Below are 6000 nucleotides of genomic sequence, written 5' to 3'. Positions count from 1 at the left end.
TATGTGGGGTCTGCATATTGATTACCCTTGATTTCAGCTGCATTGTAACAGCATGAATGAGAAAACCCAATTATCTAATCCACTATGCATTTTTCCCTCCCACATTTGCTATCTTATGAATTCTGCACTATTAAAATGATATATACTAGCAATACTTTATCCAGAAAAATTTTAATATGTATCAGTAGTAGACATTTGCTCTATCTACATAACTTTGCAAATCTTAGTAATCTTATAGTGCATTCAAAATTAGCAGTTCTAGTAAAGGGCAGTAAGCTGCATACATAAAAATACTGAAACCATCTTTTCAACCATTTATTTTGTCGGAAAACTATAGCTTCCAAAATTGAAGCAAATGCTATCTTCATACTTTAAAGTACATTCGAGTTTATCAAAATTAGGAAGGCTAGGCTCAATATACTAGGCCAATACCTGTGATTTTGTTTACAGTACATCGATGGCAGTCGAACATATATGGAGCACACATCTTGGAATAAATATGCTGCACGAGCTAGAGGAGTTTATTCTGAAATGTTATAAAAACAGTGGAATATGGCCATATTCTAAAATTTTCTATCCGTATTTCGTACCTTATGACATTTAAGATTATAAATAATGTTTAGAGCCTTTATTTTCTTCTTGCTTTTTAATCTCTTTGAATTCTTGAGATTCTATATGAACTACAATCTGTTTATTTTATACAAAAGAGTAAACATAATATATTGTACAAGTAATACTGAGATCTTGATGTCTTCTGGGTACAAGGTGCTAATTAATAGGAATTGAAATTATAAATATTTAACATGTATTCTGGTGGGATGTAACACCTGCATGCAGTCATTACGTATAGATTAGTCATGCTGATTTGTTTTAATTCATGGTGCTTGTTCCTATCAACTTATACCTGATCTTTTGTGCATCAAAAGCTACAACCTGCCAGTACAAAAACAGTATGTTCTCTTAAAACCTACTACAAAACCAGGATTAATTCAAGCAAGCAGCTATGATTTGATATTTAAATTTATTTTAAAGCTATCCTGGGAATACAATCATTGCAGTAAGCAAAAGTAAGGGGAAATAAAACAGCAAAAGTGCCAATCAAATCTGGGGAAGAATGTTGAATGTTGCTGCTAGCAAATACAAACCTTAACAGATTAGTGGAATGAAACCTCATGATTGAAAACAGCATCCTTATTGAGCATTAAATATAAATGGATTTCTGACAGAAAAGAGGTGCAAAGAAAACTCTTGGAATGTGTAGATGTTCTGATTTGGCACAAAACTTGGGAATAGTTTCAGGAAATGCCACATAAATAAGCCACTGTGCAAGAGCAAAGAGAACCAATTTGGTGCAGTGGTTAAGGCACCAGGCCAGAAATTAGAAGACTGAATTGTAATCCAATGTTGGACACAAAGCCAGCTGGGTGACCTTGAGCTAGTCAGCTTTCAGCCCTAGCAAGAAGGCAATGGCAAAATCATTTTTGAAAAACCTTGCCAAGAAAACTGCACAGATTTGTTAGGCAGTAGCCAGGAGTCAACAATGACTCAAAGGTACCAAATAAATAAAAATAAGAACAATAGGATATGGTCTTAAGATCCATAAAAGCATTTTATTTAGTAAGTAATTTTTAAAGCCAACGAGTTTTTTTAGAACAATACAAAGGGCAAAGTAAATGTCTTCCACAAATATGTAAAGTTATTTTGAAATAAGGGGAGGCCTGGGTATAAAATCAAAACCTGAAGGTTTCTTCAGCTGGGAAATCGTGGACTAACTAGTAACCTTAGTCCATTGAAGGCTATGTGTACACGCTGTATTTTTTGTAGCTGTAAAAGCACTATCACAATTCCTGCCATTTTCTCCTGTATGTAATCTTTTCTAGGTGGTTGGCTAATTGAGTTCTGCATTTCTGTTCTTTAAAAAGCTTTTGGTATATTTTCTGTATATATGAAAGCACTGAGTGTCTTCCTGTTAAGCCATTGCCATCTTTTTACCCTAATTAATATTTCTATTGCTCTGCTCCCTCCATTCTTTCCTCTTTACCCTCCAAAAACTTATCCATTCTACCATAACTTAAGCTTCCTCTCTAAGCAACAGTTAACAAATTAATTCCTATCTTTGGCATCCCTTAAATATCACTCCAGAATTCAGTTGTCTAAATTCAGAACTTCATTCTTATTCAGGGATAAGTTATTTGAAGGCAGTGCCGTTATATATTAATATATATTAATATCAAGCATGAATGACTGGCCTAGGTTGTACAATGTACTAGGACCTAGGTCATATTATGTTTTGGGCTATGCATGTTACATGATTTGCAGGCCATGGTTTATGGGTTAGTACACTCCAGCCATCAACTAGCATACTGCTAATCTCACCAGGCTTTATAACCAATTCTCTTTTGGGGGGGGGGGTTGGTTCTTTCACTTCAATAAAGACAGCAATGCTACAAATGGCTGGGGACAAGTAGTTAAGTGTAAAATCTATTGTCTACATATCTGCAAGTAAGCTCCACTGAATTAAATGAGAATCTGAAAGGATGCACACCAGATTGCAGGGGAAGTCAGAAGACCTTTGCTGAACAACATGAGAAACTGCAGTTTACGACATCCAACAAGAAGCCTGGAAAACTAGCAATGGGATTTTAATGCTCGCATGTGCTTTTTGGTGTGCTCTACAAAGGAAAGTGCTAATTTTAGGAAATTATCAGTGTCTGAAAAAGTTATTCTCCAGGACGAATACTTTAAAAGCATGCTATTTGTAGTTTACAAGAGTTCTCAAGTCAGTCGTATGCAGACATCAGATGAGACAGATAAGGAATTAGTCATTTAAATTTGACGGACTTTGCACTTTACCTCAGATGATAGTAAAATGGAATCCCTCTGTGTGTGTGTATGTGTATATATATAGAGAGAGAGAGTTTCATTCATTCCTTTATCCTTGGGGAAAATGCCTGTTTATTTATAGTGGGACCCAAGTAATTTGATAGAATGAATGATGAGAAGATAGGAAAGGTTGAGAATTACTGCTTTAGGAGATTATAGGTCTAACTTGTTTCTCAAGCTCACAGGCTGAAGATTCTATTTTTATCATTTTCTAGCGAGCGTGGATTTTTCCAGTATCTGATTTTGCTGTATGGAAATCCAGTCTGGTTCATTGGTTATACATGCTTAACCATGTTAAATGTATACTTCTATCCAATTTTTTTTTAAATAGCCATGTTATTGATAAAAACCTAAATGCTTTAAAATTCTAAGCTTTTGTAAGTGAACGTTTTTTTTTCAAGTTTAAATTTACCATACTAAAGGTGTAATCTGTATAGCGTGGCTCTTTTTAAAAGTCCAAGTCCTTTTAACATTCAAAGGAGAAGCAATTTTTAAAAAAATTATTTGGGGGGGGGTATTTGACATTTATTACTTTTTTATAAATTACTGAAGAAAAACTAGCAGAAGTGTCCTCTGCCAACATTTGTTCTTCACCAAATTAAAGCAAGAAGAGGAGTCAATTTCCACATTAGAGTTTGATATTGAAAGCACAAATCTTTGAACTAAACCCATGCCTCCTTATATAGAACAGAATTTCTAGACTTTCCTGCATTATGAGGAGAATCTCTTTCGGGTTGGAGAGTCTCAGAAATTGTGTAAGATGAATAGCGGATAGCCGAGGATAGCAGATCAAGAAAATGGCAATAAATCACCCTTCCCATGTGACTGGGAGATTATTTAGCACTTGAGCCACTAGGCCTACATACCATACACATACATCTAATCTTAAGGATATGCATTCGAGAACAAGTTTTCTAGTAGGTTTAAATAACCAAATGGATTAAAAACTTTTAGGTAACCAGGTCCTAAGTATTTAAGGGTTGTGGAACTGAACATTAGGCTTGACAATGGATTGGTAGCCAGGACACTGATATAACTGAGTATATCATCTTACTACTCCTTCAAGTCAGAATACAATAGAGCTGGAAGGGACATTGGAGGTCTTCTAGTCCAGCCCCCTGCTCAAGCAGAAGAACCTATACCATTTCAGACAAGTGACTGTCTAATCTAGGGGTCTGCAACCTTGACAACTTTAAGACTTGTGGACTTCAGCTCCCAGAATTCCTCAGCACAGCTGGCTGAGGAATTCTGGGAGCTGAAGTCCACAAGTCTTAAAGTTGTCAAGGTTGCAGACCCCTGGTCTAGTCTCTTCTTAAAAACCTCCAGTGATGGAGTGCCCACAATTTCTGAAGGCAAACTATTCCACTGGTTAATTGTCCTCACTGTTAGGAAGTTTCTCCTTAGTTCCAGCTTGCTTCTCTCTTTGGTCCATTTCCAACCATTTTTTCTTAAGGCAGTCTCATGTGTTCAACTTTTCTGACTCCCATCAGCATTGAATATTTGCATTTCAGAGGCATTTTACAGTAGAACTAGTTTGGAGGTATCTGGAGCATGGATAATTGTTACCACATCCAAGTACTCCAAATAACCATCACTGTCATTATTATGAGTGGTGGTTTTTTTTCCCCTTTTACTTTTTAATTGTGTGTGATTGCTGTGCTCTGCTGTGCCATTTTGTGACCTTTGGTTGATTTTTCAAGTCATACTGATGTCTTGTTTAAAACTAAAATGGTTATTAAAATGCTACAAAATGATCATTACAAGCCAGAGCTTGTAAATATTGCTTATGGCTCTTGCTGCTACCTGATCAGGATGTGCACACAAACTCTGCTGATCCTTCGAAAGAAATGCAATTCATCTAGAACTAATTGCATATTATTGTCCAAAGGGGCTAGTTTTACAGAATCTCCATTTTTCCAGACTTAAGTATATGCTCTTCTTGTCAATAAAAAAAAAGCCACTAAGTGCTTATTTAGTTAATGATTCTGTTCTCAAAAGCTGTTAGTACCTTGGGAATCCACAAGCAAGTCTTGAAGGCAATAAGCTTTCTCTGTTAGCAGCCAATGCTGAGTGACATTCCACCTCCAATACTGACGGTTATAGATAATAACAGATATTAGTCATTGATAGTTATATCTTCCATTAATGTGTCTACTCCACTCTTTAAGCCAATGCTGATAACAGCATATTGTGAAGGCAAATTTTACTCCACAGTGCAGTGCAGTGTAAAGCTATTCTTTGTGGTCTTGAATCATTCAGATGCATTAAGTGGCCCATACTTCTAATTATTATTATGATTGGTCACACAGTCATCAAGATGTTTAGACTAGTTTTGGCATTTTTATTCACCTATCAGGTCCTTCCCAAGGACCTGGGAGAAAGAATGAATGTCAACTCAAGGGAACAAACAACTAATACTCTTGCTTCCTGTTTTCCCCTCAATGACCCTATGAGGTGGGATGGGCTGAGAGAGTGATTGGTCACTCAAACCAGTTTTCAGGCCTAAGGTGAGACCAGAACAGTCTCCTGTTTTAGGCCAGCACCTTTGCCACTGCATCAAACTACCCACCAAACTGAGCTTATTTATCCTTTGAGGAAGAGAGTTTTGATCAGTATTCCAAGTGTTTTACACAGAATTGTGTAAAAGCAAACAGAATGATAACATACATTTATTTTGGAGCCAATGGCAATTATGTCAATATAGATTTGGCATTTTTTTTAAAAGAAAAGATACAAACACAAAGCCAACACATTCATAAACTACCCACAGCAGTCCTGTGATTCTGTTCTTAGTGAATCACCAGCCACTGTATTTGGGCCCCATCAGGGAAAATCATGATATTTGGGTTTTCTAAAATGCTTATTCCCAAAGCACAGGGATTATTTTCAAGTTCTTTCTTCTTTTTTTAACTATCCTAAATCATTTGAAGTCGGTTACATGGCATAACTGCTCAGAACCTAAGCAATTTGGAAGCTCATTAGTATTTGGATGGTAAATCTCTAGGGCAGGGGTAGGCAACCTTGGCTCTTTTATGACTCATAGACTTCAACTCCCAGAATTCCTGAGCAAGCATGGCTGGCTCAGGGATTCTGGGAGTTGAAGTCCACAAGTCATAA

The sequence above is a fragment of the Crotalus tigris genome, unplaced genomic scaffold (assembly GCF_016545835.1).
Source record: "Crotalus tigris isolate CLP2741 ecotype Arizona unplaced genomic scaffold, ASM1654583v1 scf7180000017764.6130737, whole genome shotgun sequence".
NCBI lineage: Eukaryota > Metazoa > Chordata > Lepidosauria > Squamata > Viperidae > Crotalus > Crotalus tigris.
Note: the sequence above shows the minus strand (reverse complement) of the source record.